The 26,336-nt window shown below is 36.0% G+C and overlaps 1 long non-coding RNA gene across 1 annotated transcript in view; it reads right to left on the bottom strand.

Moving 5' to 3' along the window:
- The window catches only part of LOC116880915, a 476,896-nt gene that overhangs the window by 277,373 nt on the left and 173,187 nt on the right, over positions 1–26,336 (bottom strand). The window contains exon 2 of the long non-coding RNA XR_004385300.1: positions 15,077–15,181. This is a non-coding gene — a long non-coding RNA (uncharacterized LOC116880915). The remainder of the gene's footprint in view (positions 1–15,076; positions 15,182–26,336) is intronic.

Genomic DNA, 26,336 nt, shown 5'->3' with positions numbered 1-26,336 from the left:
TTTAGTCTACCTGAGGTATGTTGTAAATATATGATTTTTTAAAAGATTTTATTTATTTATTTGACAGACAGAGATCACAAGCAGACAGAGAGGTAGGCAGAGAGAGAGGGGGAAACAGGCTCCCTTCTGAGCAGAGAGCCCGATGCGGGGCTTGATCCCAGGACCCGAGCCAAAGGCAATGGCTTAACCCACTGAGCCACCCAGGCACCCCAAAATATATGATATTTTTTGATGTATGTTGTAAATATATGATATTTTTCTACCTCCAGATGATACTGCTGAACTAATTTGTAAAGAGATCCATTTAATTGGCATAAAGAAAAAAAAGCACTTTTATAAATTAAGTATTCCTAAAACTCTCAAAAATATAGAAACTAACCCAAATGTTTTTCAAGTTTAAATGATCTAGGGTAACCTCTGATAAATAAAAACTAGTTTAAGTTTGTGGGTTTAATAAAAACAGGCATGTCTTCAGAGTTGTAAATATTAAATGCAATAGAAACACACAACTTTTTCTATCTAGCTTTACTAATCAAATAAGCTCAGGCTATCTCTATGTCTTCAAAATTGGTCAACAAGAAAAATTGCTAAAAAATAACAGCTGTTTAATATCTAATCCAAGCAAAACTGTTAAAAGTAGGTAATTTAAATAAATACAAATAAAAGCTTATACTAAATTAAACTAAATAATGAATATTCATTGAATATCTAAATAATTTCCAAGTAAGATAAACATTAAATGATAAACATAAGTTCATCTACTTTTGGCTTTTTAATTTTTTAGATAGATAAAAGATAGTCGAGTCTATTAATAAACATGTTTTGTGCCACACTGAAGAATTTATATTTACTAAATATAAATTTAGAAATTATGAAATATATTTATAAATTTGTAAATCCACAATTGCTTACTTAAGGGTGAAAGAAAATGACTGTACGTGAAAAGTGGATAAGGAGTACTGGGGGGTAAGAAAAGATATGAAGGACATGAAATTTTTTTGTTTTTCTTTTGTTTTTTTGTAAAGGAAAAAAGAAAGTAATTTTGTCTTAAAGTGATATTGTTGTTCCAGAATAAGAAAGGAAAAAAAATAGGACAAAAACTGCAAAGATACAGAAAGTTGTAGGTTTGAGAAAAACAGATCTTCAGAAGGGAATTTATATGTAGTCAAGCTAAGATGGGAATAGATTTAAGTTAAAAAGATAAAAAGGAAGAGGGGAGTTTTAATAACAAAAGCATACTCATACAAAATTATAATTTGCTTTTCTCTCTGTTAAGATGACAAAGTTTGTTTTAGATCATCAGTCTGCTCTTAATAAGAAACTGTAAACAAAATTTTTTCTTTACCTCTAATGTAAACTGCCTAGGAAACAAAGGTTCTGTGCCTTATGAAAATAATTTCCTGTGCTTCATGTTGCCTTTATTGGCTCTTAGATTCTTAAAGAACAACATTAAGTCTTCTCAATTAAAAGAGCTAAGTTCTATAGTTGTCCATACTAGTTATATAACTATGTAACTTTATTTGCCTTTGACATCTTTTAATTTCACTTTGGTTGAATGGATAATGAAGTATTGTCTCCCAAAGACCTGTGATCCTATTTGAGAAGTATTTTACATCTTTTGACATTTCAAAAAATCATTTGACATTTTAAACAAGCTTCCTCAAATCAAATTTGAATGAAATGAAAAAGAAAAGTTAGTTTATTTAAGCTTATTTGATATATTAAATTGCATGAGGAACATTGTCAAATAATAAGTAATGTTTAACTTTCTTAGATCATATTTATATGGGACATACATACCATTAAAATAAGTAATTCAAAATTATATGAAATCCTTTAAAAAATTTGATGTCATTAGTCAATTCCATCTATTACCTTAAACTACTGTAAATCACACACAGAAAACAAACTTACTCGTCAATTGCAGCGTGTGTGTGTGTGTGTGTATGCGTGTGTGTGTGTGTGAGAGAGAGTGCGTGCTTTTACTAGATAGAGCTCTTACTAGATCTTTAACCATGTTTCTTTAAAAGTCTTTGTCACTCATAATGAGTTATTGTTTTACTTCTCTGAATACATTTGCAATCAACTATTTGGCAAAAGCACTGGGTGTTGTATGCAACTGATGAATTATTGAACACTACATCTGAAACTAATGATGTACTATACGTTGGTAATTGAATTTAAATAGAAAAAAAGAAGTGCTTCATCATCAAGAAGATTCTTAGAAAAGACCCCAGTAAGAACTCTAAATTGCAGGTTTATAACTTTAAGGTCATATTCTGAACTGGTTAAGAATTTCTAAAATTCTAATGAAAACCTGATTGATTCATAAAGCTGCCAGGCCAAGATGAAACAAAACAAGAATCATACAACATTGACTGAACTGATGAAAATGATTATAAATTTGATGGCTACATTTAAAGTATTACTAGCTGTTTAATATTTTGTTTCCAGATTTAAAGGGCGGCCTTTTCTACTCCCTGTTAATCTATCCAGAACTGACAGCAATTTGGTTAAGTGTATCTTTGTAACAAAGATTGAAAAACATCTTTTTCTCCTTACCTGATCCCTCCAGAATTCAGAAACTCTTATTAAATATTCTTATTTTTCACCACAGTAGATACATATAGTTAAGTTCAATATGAATCTGTTCTCCTTATAATGGGGCACAATTGGGCAAATCCTTGCTGTGGCTTCCTAGCCTTGAGAGGCTTTTGGATTCCAATCTGAGATAGTCTATGAAAAGTGCCAGCAAAGTACATTTTAAGGCACTATATGGTCAGTCGCTATTCTTGCACCCTAATGATAGTATAGCCTGGGCAAGTTTACTGAAATCAGACTTAATTTGCAAACAAATTAATCTTGGGGCACCTGGATGGCACAGTCCTTAGGCATCTGCCTTTGGCTCAGGTCATGATCCCAGGGTCCTGGGACTGAGCCCCACATAGGGCTCCCTGTTCAGCAGGGAGCCTGCTTCTCCCTCTCCCACTTCCCCTGCTTGTGTTCCTGCTTTCACTATCTCTCCCTCTGTCAAATAAATAAATTCTTTGAAAAAAAAATTAGTCTTACTATGGTTATCTTTGATAGAAATGGGGATGATTATAAAAAGAAAAATTATATTTCAGTAATGCACTTTCATGGATATCAGATTCTACTGCTGCTAATATTTCTTGAGGTTTTGTTTTCTCCTATACACTGGACAGGATCCTGACTTCTAGTTTCCTGTAATATTTGGCTAGAATCTTTCAAACTAACATTTCCAGTTTTCTCCCACTCTTTCGACTTGGAATCACTATGAAACTAAAACTGTCTTTTTCTTGAAGCCATGTAAGCTAAAGCTGGACAACTTGATATAAACTTCTGAGAAATCACCATAACAGCTGAGGTGTGGACAATCTTCATGCCTGTTTCTATGCGGACACTCAGAAAGATCACCAGAGACATTCACACTGCAAACCAGGAAAATCTGTCTGATCGTCCCTGCTTGCTCTCAGCCCATCTGAAGACGCTTTAGGACCCCATGTCTAGAAATCTCAACAGGCTGCTCTCCAAACTCAGAAACTATATTTATAAATTGCTCAGACTATAAATCTTTTTCTTTTGTTTCCATAAAAAACATCTCTCATTAAAATACCTGATTGCTCCTCTCATATACAGGCCTAATTTAGGCGGAAGCTCACTGCAAAACATCTCCTAAAATTAAGCAACCTTAGTGTTCATCTTGTCCTGAGTAAGCATAAGGAGGCTTGCCAACACATCGCATTGTGCCTATACAAATCACTTTTCAAACATTATAACCCATTTGAGACATTTAATTGGTTAAATCTTATCTGGTAAGAAGCTGTCCTCTGGTGAATGTTTCAATCCTTTGCTGTTTTTCTCCTTATACTCACCATACAGAACTCTCTAGAGCATTGTATCACCTTGAGGGTTTTAAATCCTGTTGGCAGCCCCTCACTTGCCAAATGGCATCCATCAGGATCAGACAAATAGATCAAATCAACAAAAGCCACACGAGTGATGAAGCCGGGGACTACAAGGCCTTCCAGCATGATGAATGCAAACAAGGGATGTGTGATTCTTCAATCTGATTACATCAAGGGTAGGTAGTAACAGAGAATAATGCGATGCCGCTTGGTCATGCTCTCAGCCTGCTCAGGGAATAACCAAAAGGGGGAATGGTTCAAGTAAAAAAAAAGCAGAGATTAATCTTGAAGATTTCCTGAACAGACAAAACCAGCTAGTCATATAAGTAAAGCTTAATTGAGCTTATTTCACAAGACTATCCCGACATGGGTCATTTCTTCCTTCTATCTTGGGAAATCACAAGCAAAATGTAGACTGTTTCTCAAGGATATTATGTGGCAACCATTGACCCATTTTCATTCCCTATTATTTAAGAAAACTCTGATATGATAACCAATCACGGTGACAAATAAACAGTCAGTGCTTTCTCACTATATAAATAGCTTTATATCCCCCTGAGCCTCATTCCATGTCTTGGTTTGAGGGTTCCCAGTCTGCAGACTGTCTTTTTGGTGTGTTACAATAAACTTGTACTAATTACTACTTTGGTGATTCATTGGTTTTACTTCTGGTATTTCTGAACTCTTGACACTGTTTCTACAAAGCATATGTCTTGAGTATTTGGGGATATTATAGGATTTAAAAAACTGTATACTTCTGTGCATAAAAAAATTAAGAATTCTGTTATTGATGCAATTACAATAACTAATTTAAGTAAAAAGCTTTAGGAAAACTTTTATTTCTAAGTAACTACATTTAGTGTTGCCAGATTTACAGTCAAAGATAGCAATTTAACTCTCTTCCTCTTAACAAAATATGCCAAATTTTTTTCTTCAGTGAAGATTTCTTTTTATTGCTAAATCCTTGAGTTTCATAGTACCAAATATACTAGATTACTATCTTACTACTACTCTAACTGACGTTTTTCTCTTCCAAGAAATGAAGCCAATAGTCCTACCTTTTAAAAAATCATTTCTGGGAAAATGCATTCAAGGACAAAATGGTGATTTTTATCACAGAATATAAAATGTAGATTTTAAGATTTTTCTAATGTGAAAATAATGATGGAAGCAACAAACAGCACATAGCAAAAGCAATATGCAACTAGTGTAGTTACAATTATTTGTTTGTTAACCAATTTAGCCAAATTAATTGTGGAGTTTAGAGGGAAAAAGGCAGGTTAATTAAAAGCAATGAGAATCTCATTATGTTGCAATTTTGGGAAACATACAGTTCTTTTGCTATAAAATGCTAACAAAAATATATACAAAAATGCAACTGCCAAGTCAAAAAATGACCCATAAAATTTCTCAGATCTTTCATACAGATCCGAGCAGGCTGATTTGTAATCATTTAAAATGGAGACACAGCCTTCCTTTCCTGTTTAAAATGTAAATACACTTGGAAGAAGTAACACACTGATTTAAATTCATATGACGTTATAAAATACTTGACAGGGGGCCCTTTCCTGAGCAGGTTTTATTTTTTTTTTTAATTTTTTAAAAGATTTTATTTATTTATTTGAGAGAAAGAGAGAGAATTAGAGAGAGAGCATGAGAGGAGAGAGGTCAGCAGGAGAGCAGGGAGTCTGATGTGGGACTCGATCCTGGGACTCCAGGACCGTGACCTGAGCCAAAGGCTGCTGCTCAATCAATGGAACCACCCATGCGCCTCTCCAGAGCAGGTTTTAATAGGGACAGGATGATGGGACTCTGGAAGGAAGAGGCAAGAAGAGAACAAGGGCAAAGAGACTGACTTTAAATATGAACCTGATGTTCAGAATTCCTTACCATTGACCCTGATATTCTAAATAACTTCCACCACCTATCACATCAACTTTAACACACTTCCCCTGTTTGTTTTCTGGAATAACAAATCCATCCCTTTTTCTTATATTAAGATGTTTTTCCCATTCTTTAAATGGCTAATCTCCCACTGCTTTCAAACCACTTTTTCTGATAAGCTCACTACGTAACATAAAAGATGTCTTAAAGAACGATTTCTAGGTCATAGCACAGGAACCAGGAAGCATGTCTGACTGTACCAATTTTATAAACCCCTGACATCTGTACATTTTTCATTAACATTTAACATAAGTGTATTGAATCACTACTTATTGCTAAGTTTTAATGCTTATAATCTTTAAATAAATTCCAATAAGGGAGCTACTGAAAAGGCTACCAAATATTGACAGGCTCCCCTTTTAACCCTAGGATAACCATATGTTTCTGTTAGACTTTTAAAACCACCACATCACTGTGTCCTAGAAAAAGACCTGATGCATTAATAAAATACAAGCTCTGGTGAAGACCAGAGGAAAGCTATACTTCAGACCAGAGAATTTCTGCAAATTGAGAAATATTGCAGCATCTCCCCAGGAAAGCATGCGGAGACCTCAATTCTTTAACATGTCAATACTGTGCCTTGTTATGAAATCAGAGCAGACTGGAAGAGCAAAGGGGAAAGAGAAACTACATACATCCTCAGTTTGAAGCCTAACACATTCCATTTTACTTTTTCAAACTTGTCAACACTTTTTATCAAAGATGAACTTCAGAACATTATTAAAATATCTTTAATGGATTGTTGAAAATCAGCTCGCCTAGGATACTACCAATTCTTAAGAACATAGATTTTTCCCTTGCTCCTGGCATTGGAAGCATGATCAGTTGGGTATTTTATAACCCCATGCTAACAAAGACAACTGAAACTTCTCCCTCCAAGGTCATCAATGGACTTCGTAACCCCAACACCCCTTCTTTCAACCCCACTGTTTTTTGTTTGTTGTGTGTTTGTTTGTTTCTGCAGTCTGTATTCTCCTTAATCTTTTTGCAGCATTTATTACCTGGGAGTCTGCTTTTCTTAGCCAATCCCTCTAAATACAACTATAAGTGATGTGGGAAACAAAGGCAGAAGAAAAATTATTAAATTTCTTTTCTACCTTTAGCCCATCGACAAGTCCTTGAAACAGGCAGAGTGACATTCCTTTAGGGACTCAACTGCCTCAAGGTTAATACTTTGCTATGTGCAAAAGGCAATCCTAGCCTGTACCCCCCACCCCTCCAGGATATTGTAAGTTTACTTTAACATGTAAAAATTATTCTGGAAATTTCCTTTATTTCTAAACCCCCAAGATACATGTTAGCAATCACCTCCCAAGCATATGGCCCACCAATATATATCTGAAGGATCTCATGACTAAGGTTTTGTTAGACCGTAATAAATGACTTTTCCCAACAATAGATAGCCCCCTCAAGGTCCTCGAAACCTGGCTTCCAAAATTCCTTAGAGACTATGCTATCCCTAACCCCTCCCAACTTGGAAGTATATAATGGGCCACTCCTCATGACCCCACTGAAGCTCTTTCTGCCCAGGACATCTCAAGACTTCTTTCTTGGCTATCAGTCTTGAACCCTAATGTTCTTTCCTACAACATAAGGACAGACTAGATCCTGGTTTCTCTCTTGACTTCTCCTATCACCTTCGTTTTCTCTCACTGACTTTAACTGTGGGCATGGCCCAAGGCTGACTCCCTAATTCACTCTATTTCTTTCCTCCTTTTGAAACTTAATCCAATTTGGCCTGAAGCAGAACTGCAAAGGAGGAAGATTCTTTCCAGCAGCAGAATCTTCCTTTTCAGTGCTTGGTGAGTGGTCCAATTGAGCATCTTGCCTTGGGATAGATTTTAAATTCAAAATGTGTCTATTAGTGACATATCCCCACCTTAGGGTATTTGCCTTTCCTTTTCCTTCTACCTGAAAGACTCTTCCCTCAGGAAGAACCTCACCCTCTCACCATCCTCCAACTTACACTCCTCAGGGAGACTTCCCCTGACCATCCAATGTAACATCACAAACTCCTGCCCCCCTTACTCTGCTCAAATTTTAATTTTTCTGTAGCATTTAAAATTTCCAACATTATATACACATATACGTGTATACATATATATAATGTTTATTATTTATTATATTTGTTATTGCTCCTTATATTCATTTTCCTGACAGAATATATGCTCTATTTTGTTCACTTGATGTCCCAGTGGCCTAGAACAGTGATTGGCACTTAGTAGGTGATTAATCAATATTACTCTAATTGAGTTGAAAAACTTCACTATTATCTACCTTCTTTTTCTTTTTACTGCCAACTGCCTGGTCCAGGTTTCCTTTCATGGTAATTAGCTAATTAGCATGCTAATTGCATTTCCTGTTCTTCCTCTCTTTAATCCATCTTCTTTACTGTTGGCTGATTTTCTTCCTCAAAACTCACATTTATCTTCTCATTATCCTTCTCGGAAACCTTCACTGTAAGGCCAAGTCAAAATACATCATAGTGCGACTTGACGTCCTGCTCAGTATGACTATCAGTCATGTCCAGCCTCACGTATGCCCATTCCTCCTTCGACTCTAGTCAAGCTGCTATTGACTTTTTTCTTTTACAAAATATTTGTTGACCTCCTACTCTTAGGTCCCATGTAGAATAAAATGAATTTACTGTCAGTTTGGGCAACATAAAACTAGAGGAATGTAAGTTTAAACAACAGCATTTGTATTAAAGAAGAAATTGAGTCCACAAAAGAAAGACTTGGTGTATGAGGTCCTCATCACTGAAATGACTCTCATTTGTACCTTTTGTGTCCTCGGGAAGCAAATCATATCTATTTATAACAGTTCAACTTCAACTTACTCTGTGATTGATTCTCTGTCTTTTAAAAGCCACACTTCCTTTTAATAAACATAAGTAATAAACATTTTGTGTTTGCACAAATATTCTGGTGTGCCTTTCCTCACCTTAGGAAACAATGATTTACAGACTTCACGTGACTTCCCACCCTAAAGTGCTGAAAATCTTCAACCAGGAGTCAGCCCTTGCCTCAAAACCAAGAGCCAGCTTGAGAGGAAATCCTGAAAGGGACCTGGGCCTCTAGGAAAAGGTTGTAGGGCTTATACTTCGGATTGGTAAAAGAGCTGGCATCCCCAATGGGCCAACTGTGTTACTGCCATCTCTAAGTGTTCCACAGTGTCATCACTCTTCATCTTAACATGAAGGTTGCTAAGATGATAATGGTTTATCCAGCATTTAGGCTACCTCTCCAATGCTTATGAGATTCTTGTTCAAGAAGTTTTTTGCCAAAAATCCTCTTATGTTATTCTTCCCCTCCCCTGAACTTCTACTTTATTTGCTATATCGTATACATTAAACACTCTAGAATTTGACATCATTGTTTACTTGAATTTTCTTGGCCTATATTGATCATTGTAGAAATTCCTGAAGACAAATTGTCTTCCCCCCAATAGTGGTCACCAAACTTTGCTAATCAATAAGGCCATCAATATAATATTCAATAATTCAGATTCCAAAGCTAAACTCAGATCTGTAAAACCTTAACTACTTATCTAAGGAATTCATATTTTCAAAAAGTCCTTTAAATGATTCTAAGAATTGCCAGATGGGGTATCACTGCTTTACAGTTTACCTGGAGCTTAATAATAACAACAGAATTTCAAAACACCTTTTTACTTAAAAATTATTTAGGTTTTTTGGTGTGTGTGTTTTTAAAAATTGTTGTTGTTGTCACTGTTCTTTGGTCTTAAATATTTCTTTAGGGGAAGGCATACCACACTTCTACTCAACTAAAAGTAACATTTTTACAGCCCAGGGGCCTTTTATTTTATTTTTTTTTTTGTCACTTAACAAGCCATGGAGTCATAGGGAATGGATTCCAGCAGCTTGGTCTTCTTTTTCTTCCAAAGTGTATTTTTCTGGATGGAGCAGGCTGTCACTTTAGTTGAACCCAGGAACATTTCTCTTTGGCTTCCTTCTTCACATGATTCAGGAAGCTATCTAGACTGTTAGAGTGCTTAATATGCTCAGTACATACATTAGTTCTCTTAACAAGAATCTTGCCCTTGTTTGTTTACAACATTGCCAACAGTATGCTGGGTAACACATGGTAGAATTTGTAGGGTGTTCCTTTTTGAATAGTGCTCTTCTCCTATGTCTGTAACACCTTTCTTGCAGATTGGCATCTATATAGCCAAAGGAACGACCCCATGTTTTCTAAAAGACCTAGAGAATATATGGTGGATGCCTCTCCTCTTCCCTCTGTGTTGGTTATTTTGGCAAATTACTGGAAGATGGTGGGTCTGGCCAAAAGGAAAAATTATTCACTCTTAACTATTAAAAATTCATCACCAAAGCATCTGATTCCAGATATTATTGATCCATCTCTTCAAGGTTTCAGATTCTAGTATTTGATTTTGTAAACACCATATAATATTGACAAGATTTTTAGAATTCAAAACACCTGAAATTTCACCATACGTACCTACATATATTACGCAGAAGCAGTCATATCATTTCTCATTTTTTTGATATCACATTATATCAGATATTTCTAAATAACATCATCCTTTAAAACAGTGAAAATAATATTACATTGGGGTAATGATACTATTTAACTTAGTCATTCCTCCACTTTTGGACTTCGTGGGTACTTATCACTTCCCCCTTGGTTATAAATATCATAACAAATATCTTTAAAATAAACAATTCATTGAATATTGATATAGTTGTACTATATTTTATCTATTTAGAAAATATTCTATTTACAAAATATGCATTTCATTCTTTCTTAAAATGTTTTAATCTTGACTTCTCTGATTAGTTTGCTTTCTCATTTTCAGACTTGTAGGACAATCCTCCTTCAAATACACCACTGTAAGGGGCCATGAAGTTAATCTTGTTGGCATATTCTTTTGATTCGTATATTTGGGTTCATCTCCCTGTCACTCTATTCTCAGGGAGTACTTTCTAACATCAACCATACAACAGGGAGGAAAATATAAAGGGTACAGATCAGGGTACTTTAAAGCATGGTCTACAGATCTCTGTAATAGAACAACCTGGAGTACCTATTAAAAGTGGAAAATCAGGGTGCCTGGGTGGCCCAGTGGGTTAAGCCTCTGCCTTCGGCTCAGGTCATGATCTCAGGGTCCTGGGATCGAGCCCCGCATCAGGCTTTCTGCTCAGCGGGGAGCCTGCTCCCTCCCCCTACCTTCCTCTCTGCCTACTTGTGATCTCTGTCAAATAAATAAATAAAATCTTTAAAAAAAAAAGGTGGAAAATCACTGATCCTTCAAATTATTCAGATACTGAGGTATAGGGCCCAAGAGCATGAAATTTAAACAAGGACTCAAGGTAACTTTTATGCATGCTCATGTTTAGAAAACCAGGCTTCCCTATACTACGATACTATACAATGAATTTGCAACCTAAAGTTTAGTCCAATTTAAGGTACATCCTAGATTTAAGATACATTTTATTCTATTTCCCTATTAAATTTGTATATATGTTTAATCTCTATCACTAATACAATTCCCCTTCCCTTCTCCCCCAACCCTCTTCCACTAAAGTACCTTGTTTTTAGAAAGTAAGAACATGTCTACTTTATCTCTGCATTTCTGCCATCATTTGAGATTCTGTTTTGCACTTAGAAACTCTTCATACACATTAGTTGTTTAATTTTTTAACCAGGTCCATGCTCTGCTTATAGCTTAGTCTTGGATATTACACAAAATTATTTACAAGATTTAAAGTAATTTCCCTCTTTTTTTTCCTTAAAGACACAATACCTGCCTGTGTCTTTAGGACTTTGTTAATAGATTTCTATAGTATTTGGTGGAAATTCACCTATATAATCACATAATATGTTTTGACTAAAATTCTACTGTGTCAGGTAATAATGACTCTCTTCTGGACCAAATCTATGCCAGGCTCCTCCGAATCTTCTTCTCAACTAAGCTCTGACCTTGGATTCTTTCTTTGGCCTGCTTAGTCCAGTTTTAGCAAGAATTCTGCTGAGTTAGTTTAGGGAAAATCCTCTTTCCTAGGTATATGGTTGTCCTTGATATTAGATCAAATTCTTCATTCTCCACTCTCCATATCTTATCCCCCTCGCCTGCCTTCAGTAAGAATCCTGTTGAATTAGTCTAGAGAGAATTCCCCTAGCTCCGGTAATTTTCCATCCACTGATCCCCCACCCTGATCCTTGGTTCTAAATCTACTTGTCCTTGTTGTATTAGGAGTTGAGCTCTCTCTCTCTCCTGTTCTGCAAAAAAAAAAAAAAAAAAAGTCCCTCTTGAATAAAGTCTTCCTTACTTTACAAGTATCGTGAGATTTTTTTCTTTAACATAGGCATTGTGGTATGTTTTAAAGATAGAACTATGAGAGTAGTCCTTATTCTTGAGAAAGTAGCCCTCTAGAATGGAAGTTTATCTCATCAGACATATTTATAAAGCAATATAATCAAATCTAAAGCAGAAACATGCACCAAGCCTACCAAAAAACTGTAACTTGGAATGATAATGAAGAATTCCTTTCTATCTACTCCTATTCCTATCTACATCGGTGAATTTAACTGAATACAAAGACTAGGAATACCTAATTTGAAATGGCTTACTCATGCGAGAAAGTTAGACTTATATGACATCAGGCGCGGCTTGTTATGATGTCAGGATCTATAGAATACTCATATTTCAGTTTTAGAAACAAAAATATCTTTGATTTATTCTGCCTAATTCCATTTCAATGGTGTTATTACTAGAAAAGCCTTTGCCTATTATCTTTGTATAATAGAGAATAGTAGACATACACAGATACACAGACACACATAAATACACACTTAGGCATACATGCACTCTTATCTCATAAAAATGCATTATCACAGTGTATGTTATCATAGGAAAACCCATATTCCTAATTATTTTCATTACCAAGTAAATATTAAAGGAATTTCTAGTGGCTAAGTGTCCAGAGTATTCTGGGCAGTCACAGTCTCTTTTGCAATTGTATTAAAAACCTAAGACAATGAGAAAACACTACCCACCTATTAGAATAACTAAGATTCAAAACATTGACAAAACCAAATTCTGGTAAGGTTATAAAGTAACAGGATCTCTCATTAATTGGGAATACTAAATGATACAACCATTTTGAAAGGCAGTGTGGAGGTTTCTTACAAAACTAAAGGTACTCATACCGATATGATCCAGTAATCACACTCCTTGACATATACCCAAATGAGCTGAAACTTAAGTCCATGCAAAGGTCTGTAGAAAAATGTTCAGAGCAGTTCTTTTTTTCATTATTCTCAAACTTGGAAGAAACCAGGATGTACTTCAATAACAACCTGATAAACAAACTACGGTACACATATACGATGGAGTATTATTCAGCAATAAAAAGAAATGAGCTACCTAGCCACAAAAAAGACATTTGGAAGAAAGTCAAAAGCTAAGTGAAATATTGCTAAGTGGAAGAAGCCAGTATGAACTGGCTATCTTCTGTTTTATTGTAATTATGAGACATCCTTAAAAAGGCAAAATTCTGGAAGTAGCAAAAGAATCCGAAGTTGCCAGGGTTTCAGTGAGGGGAGGGAAGGGCAAATAGGGAAAGCACACAAAATTTTGGGGGTGGTCAAAATATTCTGTATTTTCCATAAAATGCACTATACAGTATTATACGTTATACTATATGATACAGCAATAAGGGGAATATGTCATTATACATTTTTCAAAACCCTAAGAATGTGCAATATAAAGAATAAATTCATAAGTAATGGACTTTAATTAATAATAAGGCACCTGCCAATACTGGTTCATTAATTATAACAACTGTACTATACATTTAATACATTTAATATAAGATATTAGTAATAGGGGGAATTATGTGTGTTTTGAGGGAGGATATACAGGGATTCTCTATAGTTTTCACTTAGGTTTTTTGTAGACCTAAAACTGCTCTTAAAAAATTGTTAACTAAACCTAAGAACCAAGGTCATAATACCAAGCCAAACCAAAACAAGACAAAAACCTGGGTAAGATGAGACAACTTCTAGAATTGTGACCAAAGGGTATTTTATGCCAGTCGTTGATGGCATAGAAATAAGCATCCCATCCCTCTTGTTACCATTACTCTTAAGTTCATAATTATGTTGGTACCTGTGATGATATTGGAATAAGGCACAGAAGAAATAACCAGAGAGTATCTAGGTCCTATTAGCCTGAAACCTATAATTCTGCAATATTCAGTATGAGTTTGAATCAGGGCCCAAAATCTGTTGAACATGTAATTGTTTTTTTAAATGATAATTAAGACAACTAACGGGACTTACCCAACCTAGACCAAATATTGAACTGAGACCTAAGCTACGCACACGTCAGACTATGGGGAGCCCTCGTGACTATTAGGGCAGATTTTGTCTTATGCCAACTTCCTCAGAGCCCTAGGACAACAAGGACCCTTGCCAGAATTGAAATGGGTTCTCTAGGAGAGAGCTTCTTTATCATTGTACTCATAGAAAGGATGGAGAAGATATTTTAGGTTCAATTTTCTAGATACAAAATCACAGATATTGGTCAATCTTTAGTCAAATTCACTTCATGTGAACATTTGGGACCTAAAGTTGTTGTTTTTTTTTTTTTCCTTTAAGAAAATCTCTTCTAAACCCAGACTCCAATCATTGAGATGCAGACAAAGCTTCGGACAACTTAGCATTTTCAGAAAGGAAAGCTTCTATTGCTCCCCCAGCAGAGCTCCCCTGATAACGGTTTAGAGATGTACTAGGATTCAAGCCCTTCAGCCCTGGAGCTGCTCTGCATCTGATTACCAGTGCCAGCGGTCTCTGGTAGTAAGCAGCCTCTGTAGTGTATCACAGGAAGATTGTCCTTTTCTATGTGGGTATGATAAGAAAAAGGCCGAGAAGCACCCAACGAGAGAATCTTTGCTAAAGATGGTTTAATCCAAAAGGGTCTGATTGGTGCTTTGCAATTTCCATTGTTTCTACATATCATCCTATTTCAAACATAAAGATAATATTTGAAGAGGAATTATTTCTGAACATATTTCACGTGAAACATACAAGGCATGAGCTGCTACAAAGCTATAAACAATCCAGAGCATTGGTGGTATTCAGATAATACCACCTAATTTTACCTCACAGTTCTGTTAATTTTTAAAGACCATAAAACCACAAGTAGGAATTGTCCCTTACCCTATAAGGAAAACCTCTGCACCTTGTCTCAGGATAAAGCGTCAGGGTCTTCACACAGTCCCTCCACTCCGGGACTGAGCAGTTCTTGAAGTGTCTTTACCGGGTCTGAGGGGAAAGAAAAATACATAAATAACCTTGGTATGCTTCAGCTAACATTAACATTCTTTTCCAAGTTGTTCAGATTCCTTTTCATTAAATTGCCACATATCTTGCATCAAACCATCTTGTACAAAAAAATCAGCATTTACAGAACACTTAACTTGAAGAAAGAATTTTCTTCCTTTAAATCATTTATAATCTCCCCCTCATCCACGTCTGAATGAATGGTGTCTTTCCTTGTTATAACATCATATTAACTATTTTTCGTGATTCTTTACTTCCTTTCCCTAGATCACAATTTTATTCTTTGGTTTCATTAGTAATAGCAAATCTTTTATGCGAAAGAAGTTAAAAATTGTTAGGCTTAGCCAGTCCTGTCTGTGGCTTTGCTAAAACTGTTTTATTGCTCTGCTCTGCTGTGAAATAAACTAACACATTTTGGTTCCTAATCTCCTATGCCTAATTTTTTTTTCTGACCTAAAAATCTCTACCAGAGCCCTAAGTACCCCATCAAGTCTATAAAAATACTGACATGAGCCAGTGAAAAAGTGTGCTCTGCCAGCATGTTCTATAAGATAGTCTTCCATCACCACAAAGTTTCAGGCATTCTTTTTTTTTGGGAACTAGCAAAGAAAATAAGCTGGCTCTGGCAGTTGATCATGGACTGCTCTAATTCGATGAATCCATTTTCTACAGGCTTTAGTTGGCAAGCCTTTTTCCACTGCCTGCAAACTGACTACAGTTCTTTGCAAACCTCCTTTGCAATTCTACCCAAACACCACCTTCTACATCACAAAGAGTTATATATTACTGAAAACACATTTTAAAGAAGATTTTTATTGGAAATATCTAATTTTGGAGCTCTTTCTTAACTTCCCCAATTTGTTACACATACGTCTGTTTACCCATGGAACTGTCCTGAGGGTAAGTGAAACCAATGGTGTAGTGCTGTGTAAAGCTCAGAGACGCTAGGAAGACAAGGCTGTGTTCCCAGATCTAAAATATGCCGCTCTTGATCGGCTGGACCTGTCCATTGACTGTGTATGGAAGCACACAGTACAATGATATAAATTTGATGGTACTTCTGAACTTTACTTCTAAGAATCTTATTCTGTATATCTTTGAAATTCCTTTTTTAAAAGATTTTATTTATTTAAGAGAGAAAGCAAGCACAAGCAGGGGGGGCAGCAAGCAGAGGGAGAGGGAGAAGCAGGGAGCCCCAGGAGGGCTCGATCCCAGGACCCCGAGATCATGACCTGAGCCAAAGGCAGAGGCTTAACTGACTAAGCCACTCAGGCGCCCCCATCTTTGAAATTCTTAAGAGCTCATGGTTAAAGAATGGGGAAGACAGGACAATAAATCCTTCAAGGAGAAGTATACAGCAGTTTTTTAAATAAGTATAGTCCTTTCCTATTAATCTCATTATTACAGACAAAACAACTATATACTTTATTTGGTTATGGTTATATTTATGTGAAGTTCTAAAAAAGATGGAAAAAAAAGAGGCTATGGTAATAATCAGAACAGTGTTGTGAGAGATTAACTGGAAAGTGGCATGAGGGCACTTTCTGGGAAAATGGAAAATTTCTAGATTTTTTTTTAAAGATTTTATTATTAGAGAGAAAGAGAGAGAGGAAGAGCAGAGGGAGAGGGACAAGCAGACTCTGCACTGAGTGCAGAGCCCAAAGTGGGACTTGTTCTCACAACCCTCAGATCATGACTTGAGGCGAAACTAAGAGTTGGACAGACGCTCAACTGACTGAGCCACCCAGTGCTTCAAAAATTCTGCATCTTGATTGGGACAATGATTATATAAGTAGACACACTTGAAAAAAACTCTGGAACTATGCCCACAAAAAAGTACATTTTATTGTAAGTAAATTCAATTGTGAGTAAATACCTTAATAAAAAAAATAAAAAACAAAGGACTCAAAGAGACTTTTCAGTTTTGGAATGATTTTCAGAAATCACCTAGTCTTTATGAAGGAGCCTTTACCTCCTTCCTGGCCAGTGAAAAATAATTCTTCATTTTTTCATTTATGTATCCACTTAACAAAGACTGATTAAGCACAAATGTATCAAGGATAAACACAGTCACAGCATGCTAGGAAAAAAAAAAATGATGGTTAGCAAAAGAGACACAGCCTCTGTTATGGAGCTTAAAGTCTTTTGGAGGAAAACAGACAATTAAAATGGACAAAAACAAAGAGTTATGTCTGTAGCACTGAGAGAAGACCCATGTTCTAGCTAAGGGCTTGCATCAAAACAGAATGAACTATTTTATGCTAAACCCCAAGCTAAGCTGAGCTGAAAATATTGGTGTTCACTGAGTCATTAAAAGCTGTTAGAGTGATCAGACTAAAGCAAACTAAATAACATTTTTCTATTAAACCAAGCCTAAATATTCTCCAAATCAAATGAATAAAAACATCAAAATATTTTTCATGTCAAATTTCATTTGAACATTGAAGTCTTTTTTCAAAACAGAATTTAGGTCTTCCACACCCTACGGCAGCTTATATATACAGCTGTCCATGAGGACAACATGGTGTTAAATGACCCTCTTTCCCATGAGCAAATCCCAGCTGGGAGGACAGGTGCTTCTACTTCTGGTGACTCTGCTGCCAACGAGGGATTCGCAGGCTTTCCCAACAACAACATTGTGCATATTCACAATAAATCCAAACTTGTAACAGGTAAAGTATTTGATATACAAACAAAGCATAACCACGAATGGACCAGCATTCCAATATAAAGTACTTTTAGGGAAATAACAACTCCCTCACTGCCACCCCAACACACTTTTAAATGAAGTCCCTCTATGGGCAGTCCAATTTCTAAAGCACATGAAAATTTTCCTTCATCTAACTGGTATTAAAAAAAAAAAAAATCACCTTGTTCCTTTTTATGGCTTTCTAAACTATTTGTCCAAAATTCTTTCCAAAATGGAGGAAGCATTTATAAATCAAAAAGGTGAAAGGATATAACTTAAAAACAAACAAATAAAACATGAACCATATAATTATTGAATTTCTGAGCCTTTTAAAGAGGAATATGCTGTTGTTTATTTTGTGAAACTATCTAGAAGAAAACCAACAAGATTTTGTAGATTGCTCTAAGAGGAAACATGCTAGAAATAGTGAGTAGTTCAAAAATTAGCCTTGGAATGAGAAGTGTGCTTTAAACCAAGACCATGATGGGTAATGAATGTTTTGTATTTAATCAAGCAGACATCCACAACATTGCCTATTAATGACTTCTACTGTCTTTCCTAGTCTCTGACCAATTTAGGGTTTGGGTTGCATTCTCCTGGCAGGACCAAAAATGGTCACAAAAACTCTAAAGTAATTGGAAATCTAATTCTCTCGAACATGAGAACCATTCCATGTATCAACAGAAAATATCAGATTGCAGTTCAAACTGTCAGATGTCACTTTTATTACTTTCTCACTCTGGTCAGTGATAACTTCAAAAGAAATCTATTGTTAATTAGGAATCACAGTTCCCGTTTATGTAGTTTTAACATATTTAATATTTAAGAAATGTATATATTTTGACCAAGTAATACATTTTTTAAGTCTCGTGTTTTATTTTTATTCCCCAACCAAACAGCTGATGATTAGAATAGTTAACACACTGAAACATTTTCCTAGCATTTTACTGTAATTTTTCCTTCCCTAATTTTCACTCTACCAATCTCATTTTAGCTTGGTTTCTGTCCTTTCTTTCTGCCAATGTAAATATCAGCTCCCTGTGTTGCCAGTTTCTTAGTCATTCTTTGATATTCCCTGGTATTTTAAGAAATACTGTAAGGAAGAAAGGTGGTGTAGAGTTTGTAAGATTTGAGGAAGCTTATAAATACTGGCACTTAAGACTTGCTCAATCTCAATCCATTAGATACATAATTGTGGTGTAAAATTCTAGATGATTTTTAATTTTTTTTTTTTAATATTGTCACAGCTTTCTTCCCCACTAACTCTCAAAGAGATGTCACATCATGACATTCAATCTGCAGGCTTATATCCGATGATAGACAAGACATTCCATGTGTTACCTTTTCTTAAGGTAAATTTTAAGCTGCTCCAAACTCAATGGATTTATTAAATACTAAAATCTATATAACAACACTGAAACATTTTGAAAGAGGAAATAAAATCTTAGGAATTAGTGATTATGACTGAATTATTCTAGAAGCTCAATTATAGGAATTAGCTTACCTTTCCACCCCTTAGTTGTATATTTAGCTCCTAGTATATGCCAGTCACTGTGCAAGTCTCTATATGTACTTGAATAAAACACGGTCTATCTTCTAAAGTAACTCATAGCTTAGCTATTGATGGTAAGAAGACATAAACACATAAACAGATAATTTAATGTCATTTGACAAGGGCTGCGACAAATGCATACACAGCCCTATGGAAAAAAATGTAAGTTGAACACTCAGTTTCCCAGATGAGATGGGAAGGAGTAGGATGTGTCCCATAAATAGTGACTGAGATTCTAACTTTGGGACAATATGTGTCATCTAAATTCTTAAGAAATTGTCCTAATTATTATTGCAGATCTCATCAACTATACATTTGATTTTGCTCTGTTTTTCTTCTAATAACATTTTCTTGAGTATTTAACATGTGATTAGTTCAGGCAGATTTTTCTCACTCATAAAATACACATACCTATAGGCTTATTGTGATATTCAATGAAATAATATGTATAAAATACTTAATGCAGTACCTGGCATACAGTAATTGCCCTCCCGTAAAAGAAAGAAAGAAAGAAAGAAGAAGAGAGGAAGAAAGAGGAAAAGAAAACTCAATCATTTTTTTTTTTTTTAAGATTTTATTTATTTATTTGACAGACAGAGTTCACAAGTAGGCAGAGAGGCAGGCAGAGAGAGAGGAGGAAGCAGGCTCCCCGCCAAACAGAGAGCTGAATGTGGGGCTTGATCCCAGGACCCTGGGATCATGACCTGAGCTGAAGGCAGAGGCCTAACCCACTGAGCCATCCAGGCACCCCAAAAGCTCAATCATTCTTATTGAAGATTTGGCTTATCATTGTTAACTCTGCCTTTGGGCAAAGTTTTTATGTGAAAGATTTGGGGTTAGTTATTCACAGTTTTTTATCCTTTAGAAGTCACCCTATTCATCTAAACAGGTACCTTGGTATTTATATTTGAAGGGAGAACTACAAATTCCTTTAAGACTAAGGGCTCACATGGGCATTCATCTGTAGCTAGAAGTCATTTCTCAAAAGAAATGGCTGAGCTAAAGAGATATCCAAGGTTTCCATAGAGATCCAAGGATAAAATCTCTGGATCTGTATATTCCTCTTAATTATATTAGATGGATATTTTGTAAAAGACTGAAATGGACCAAAAGGAGACTGAGCAATTTTAATGGAATGGAGATATTAACCAGCACCCACTTTTTGGCTATCTGATTCTTTTGAAGGGCAATTTGAGCTACTTTACAAAGCTATAAATTCTAGATTACTGTTAAAAATTAAAATGATAGTTATCCAAAGACCTGCAAATTCCTTTTAGTGGAGGGAAAACTAATTTCTCTCCCCATATCTCCCAGAAGGGAAAAAGGCCAGTTTTGCATCTATTTGTAGATTCATTTCAACATTCCTGACTCAACTGTGCATGTTGTGGTATTTTGACTTCCCTTCTGAGTCAGTTGATAACATCTTATTAGTTTCTTTATTGATAACTGAGTGAAATAATTTAAAAATACCTGGAAATAAAAATACCTAAGAATAAACCTAACCAAAGAGGTAAAGGATCTGGACTCAAGGAACTACAGAACACTCATAAAAGAAACTGAAGAAGACACAAAGATGGAAAAGCATTCCATGCTCATGGATTGGAAGAATAAACATTGTTGATTGTTAAATTGTTAAGATGTCTATACTGTTTAGAGCAATCTATACTTTCAATGCCATCCCAATCAAAATTCCACTGGCATTTTTTCAAACAATCCTAAAATTAGTATGGAACTGGAAGAGACCCTGAATTGCTAAGGAAATGTTGAAAAGGGGAAACAAAACTGGGAGCATCATGTTGCCTGATTTCAAGCTTTACTACAAAGCTGTGATCACCAAGATAGCATGGTACTGGCACAAAAATAGACACATAGACCAGTGGAACAGAATAGAGAGCCCAGATATGCACCCACAACTCTATGGTCAAATAATCTTCGACAAAGCAGAAAAAATATATAGAGTGGAAAAAAGACAGTCTCTCCAATAAATGGTGTTGGGAAAATTGGACAGCTATGAATAGAAGAATGAAACTCAACCATTCTCTTACACCATACACAAAGATAAACTTGAAATGGATAAAAGGCCTCAACGTGAAACAGGAATCTATCAAAATCCTATAGGAGAACATAGGCAGTAACCTCTTCAACATTGCCCACAGCAACTTCTTTCAATTCGTCTCCAAAGGCAAAGGAAACAAAAGCAAAAATGAACTTTTGGGACTTCATCAAGATCAAAAGCTTCTGCACAGCAAAGGAAACAGTCAACAAAACAAAGAGGCAACCCACAGAATGGGAGAAGATATTCGCAAATGACACTACAGACAAAGGGCTGATATCCAAGATCTATAAAGAACTCCTCAAACTCAACACTCAAAAACCATATAATCACATCAAAAAATGGGCAGAAGACATGAACAGACACTTCTCCAAAGAAGACATACAAATGGCTAATAGACATATGAAAAATGTTCATCATCATTAGCCATCTGGGGGATTCAAATCAAAACCACATTGAGATACCACCTTACACCAGGTAGAATGGCCAAAATTTACAAGACAGTAAACAACAAGTGTTGGAGAGGATGTGGAGAAAGGGGAGCCCTCTTACACTGTTGGTGGGAATGCAAGTTGGTGTAGCCACTTTGGAAAACAGTGTGGAGATTCCTTAAGAAATTAAAAATAGAGCTTCCTTATGACCCTGCCATTGCACTACTGGGTATTTACCCCAAAGATACAGATGTAGTGAAAAGAAGGGCCATCTGTACCCCAATGTTCGTAGCAGCAATGGCCACAGTTGCCAAACTATCGAGAGAGCCAAGATGCACTTCAAAAGATGAATGGATAAAGAAGATGTGGTCCATACATACAATGGAATATTATGTCTCCATCAGAAAGGATGAATACCCAACTTTTGTATCAACATGGACGGGACTGGAGGAGAGTATGCTGAGTGAAGTAAGTGAAACAGAGAGAGTCAATTATCATATGGTTTCACTTACTAGTGGAGCATAAAGAATAACATGGAAGACATTGGGAGAAGGAGAGGAGAAGTGAGTTGGGGGAAATTGGAGGCGGAGACCAACCATGAGAGACTGTGGACTCTGGGAAATAAACTGAGGGTTTTGGAGTGGAGAGGGGTGGGGGGTTGGGTGAACCTGATGGCGGCTATTAAGGAGGGCATGTATTGCATGGAGCACTGGGTGTGATGCATAAATAATGACTCTTCGAACACTGAAAAAATAAAATAAAGTTTAAATTAAAAAAAATAACTGAAGTGAAATAATTTTCTTTTTCTTTTCATAACTTAATAATTTTGAGTCCACCCTTCTAAAAATTATCCTTTTACAATTATTTTTTATGTTTTTGTTTTTATTTCCCACAATAATTCAAAAAAATAACCTAAGTCGTTCCTGGATCTTCTAGACCAGTATTTACAGTCATATACTCTCATATGAACCCAGTGTTCATGCTTGCAAATAGAATGGTACCAGGAAATGTTAAAAATAAATAGACTTAGAGGGCACCTGGGTGGTTTAGTCAGTTAAGCATCTGTCTTCGGCTCAGGTCATGATCCCAGAGTCCTGGAGTTGAGTCCATGTCAGGCTCCCTGCTCAGTGGCGAGTCTGCCTCTCCTTCTCCCTCTGCCCCTTCCTTCCACTTGTGCTCTCTCTCTCTCTCAAAATAAATAAATAAAATCTTAAAAAAGAGAGAGAGAGAGAGAGAGAAAGCCAATGATGATACTGTACCAAAAGAGTTTCCACAAGCAAAACATTAGAAGAATGGTCACTTTACTACACACCATATTATCCTACTAGATATAAGAATCTGTATGTAGCCAGCCAGTGCCATATTCATATAGTGACAAATATTTCATTTTAACAAAACATTTCCTGCTACATTAAAAACCAATATTGTGAAATTGAATTTCTCACATTTGTAGATTTGTTTCTATTTTATTTGTAATTACGTTTTGTAAGAGATATAAGCATAAGACATTTATACTGGTATTATGTTTGCATATTTTTAAGTAACAATGTAATAAAAATGATTTAAAACCTGGTGCTCAAAGAGAAGATTTTTGTCCTTGTTTTTGCTTTTCCCTTAAAAAGATACTATATATTATGCAGGTCTGAGAAAAACTGACCTAAAAGATTATGGAAAATGTGTATTTCGAATTTTGTATTTGTGGAAATGTATTATCTAAAAGATAAAGCTCTGTGTCCTGAATGAGTTAATTTATTTAAATTTCATGATCATCTTTAATTCATCCTGACTTCCCATCAGATGATGTACTAAAAGAATAAAAAGGCTTAAAATAAATGGCATTGTTTAAAAACAAAAAACAAAAAACCCCAGTCCTCCTGGAGCTTTGAAAGCTCTGTTGTATAGCTGCAAAATACCATTCATCTTTTCAGAGTCTGATATATTATTAATTTCAGTTTAGCAATATTAGAATCAGACTACAAGATTATTTGCAAAAGACTGCAAGGAGAGACAAATTTATGCTGTATCCAATTTTAAACCCAACTAGAAAGGAAATATACCAAATTTCTGTTGTTTAAACTGATGGGAGTCATTTTGTAGTCTTCTAAAAAAACAGCTGCACCTTGAGAAATTATAGTTATTAAGTGGGAAGTAAGTTTTAATTATTTAAAAAACACATTTCTTTCTGCATATTATTCATTTAAAAGTGCCTTCTTTTTTTAGAAATCAGCCTTAAAATTGTGTACCTGAGTTAACTCTTTTGGGGATCTAACAGTACTCTTGGTAGTGGTGAAGAAAATGCTAAATACACTTAACTCTACCACCAGACAGAGCAAGAGAAGATTCCGGGTGTGGCTTTGAACGCCTTGGTAGGTGTTTAGGAGGTTCTACAGTGTGGGATGTAAGCTTGAAGACTTTTGATATTCATTTGGTGACTGAGAAATTCCCAGCATTTAGAAGATCAGGGACACATACATCATTCTTTTTCACTAATTTATCCCTAGTTCCTGGCATACGGTAGTAAATGAAGGAAAGTCAGAAGAAAGGCAGGCAGGGACAACCACCCAGCCCCCAGCCCTGCCCTGAGAGGAAACCAACCTTAAAAGGATTCTACACCACCCTGGAAGGAACCCTCCACCCTTCCCCATGTGAACAACTCTCTGATAGGTAGATGAGCAAGTGGACAAAAATCTGATTGGGTGACAGGAGCATGGAGGGTTAATCAAAACCGCCCACCCCAAAGAGCCCATAAAAACCCTTTGATTTAAATCCAAATTGGCAACCCTCTTGGGTCCCTTCCCTCTTCAGGAGGTTTGTACTATAGCTCAATAAACTTTGCTTTGCTGCCCATCACTCTTTGGTCTATCTCTTCATTCTTAGAAGCAGCAGTGTGACCAAACACCACAAGCACTAAAGGAAAAGAAATTCTGCAACAGTAGGCATTCAATATATGAATTAATGGTGTTTATAGATAGAAATATTCAACCAAGACAGCATGCTCATGTTCAAAGATTTTTAAAAACAGTCAGTGATAATATATGCAGTTCAAAAACATTGTATATGAAATATGCATATATTTCATACTATATATATATAAAACACACGTATATACATATATATGCATATATATGGTACATTTGTTGTTTTGTTTTTATTTTGTCTTATGGAGCTAGGAAAACACCGATAAATATACAGTGCACTAGTACACTTTCCATTTTATTTCTTAGTGGATATCCTTCTGTAGTAGGGTATTTTGCTATTAAACTAAGTGTTGACTTTTTTCAATTTCTTTTAGTTCTGTTTTTCTACTATATATAAGTAGAAAAGAGTGCTTTCTCTATGCCTCAGGGTATGGTTGATTCAGAGAGAACAAAGAATCACATTTTTGGCCTTTGAGCAATTAATTTGACCTTTGTAAGTCAACAGTGCAGATAATAGTCTTTAAAACCAAGGCTTTGAATTTCAAGTACCAGCAGCATGAAAGGAAAAAAAAAAAGTCCAAAAGCATGGATTTAAATATCAAGAGCCAAATCCCAGAGGACTTGGAACAAGAGTTTAGGCCATGGAAAGGGTGGGAAAAAAATAAGTGATGCCCTAGGAGCAATTTTCCTATAAAACAGAGAGAAGATAAAAATAAAAATCCTTTTTGGACTAGAAAAGGAGAGGTAGGGAAAGGAGAATAAAAAATGTATAGGTGGCCCTCTTCCCTGAACTTATGTTGGAATTGAAACTCTAGAGTTCGGTGACAGAAATTTCCCCAAATATTTAGTAGCTCTTGCACTGGTGACTCCTCCACATCTACTCTAGAACTTGACAAAAAACCAACACTGGTGGTTACCCTTCATTGAACTAGTTGGCTGCAGTAGGTAGAAGTGTCAGCAGGGTACATCTAGATAAAGAGAAGGCTGGGGCACCTGGGTGGCTCTGTGGGTTAAGCCTCTGACTCTTGGTTTCGGCTCATGTCATATGATCTCATGGGTCATGGTCTCATGGGTCCTGAGATCCAGGTCCCCCTTCTCCACCCTGTGTTGGGGTCTGTGCTCAGGGCTCTACAGGGAGTCTAAAGTTTCTCTTCCTCTGCTCCTCCCCACTCTTACCTGCGCTTGCTCTCTCTCTCACTCTTTCTCTCTCTATCTAAAAAAATAAATCTTTTAAGAAAATACTGAGAGAGAGAGAGAGAAGGCCTGAGGTGAACACCTATCCTACCCAAGCTTTCTTCCGCTCTCATGAGGTATGGAGGAAATAAAAGAAATTCTCAAGACCATGACTGAGGAACAAACGAGAGTAAAACGTTGAGGATCAGTGAGCCTCGACTGTTACGGAGGGAGGGGATTCCATAGGTAAACAAAATCCTGCAGGATGGGCAGCTCTAGCTAGGGATCAGGTGGAGAGCTCTAAATCGCAGAGGACCACAA

This window comes from Lontra canadensis, unplaced genomic scaffold (assembly GCF_010015895.1).
Source record: "Lontra canadensis isolate GAN:19392208 unplaced genomic scaffold, GSC_riverotter_1.0 scaffold69, whole genome shotgun sequence".
NCBI lineage: Eukaryota > Metazoa > Chordata > Mammalia > Carnivora > Mustelidae > Lontra > Lontra canadensis.
This window is presented reverse-complemented; position numbering and strand designations above follow the sequence as displayed.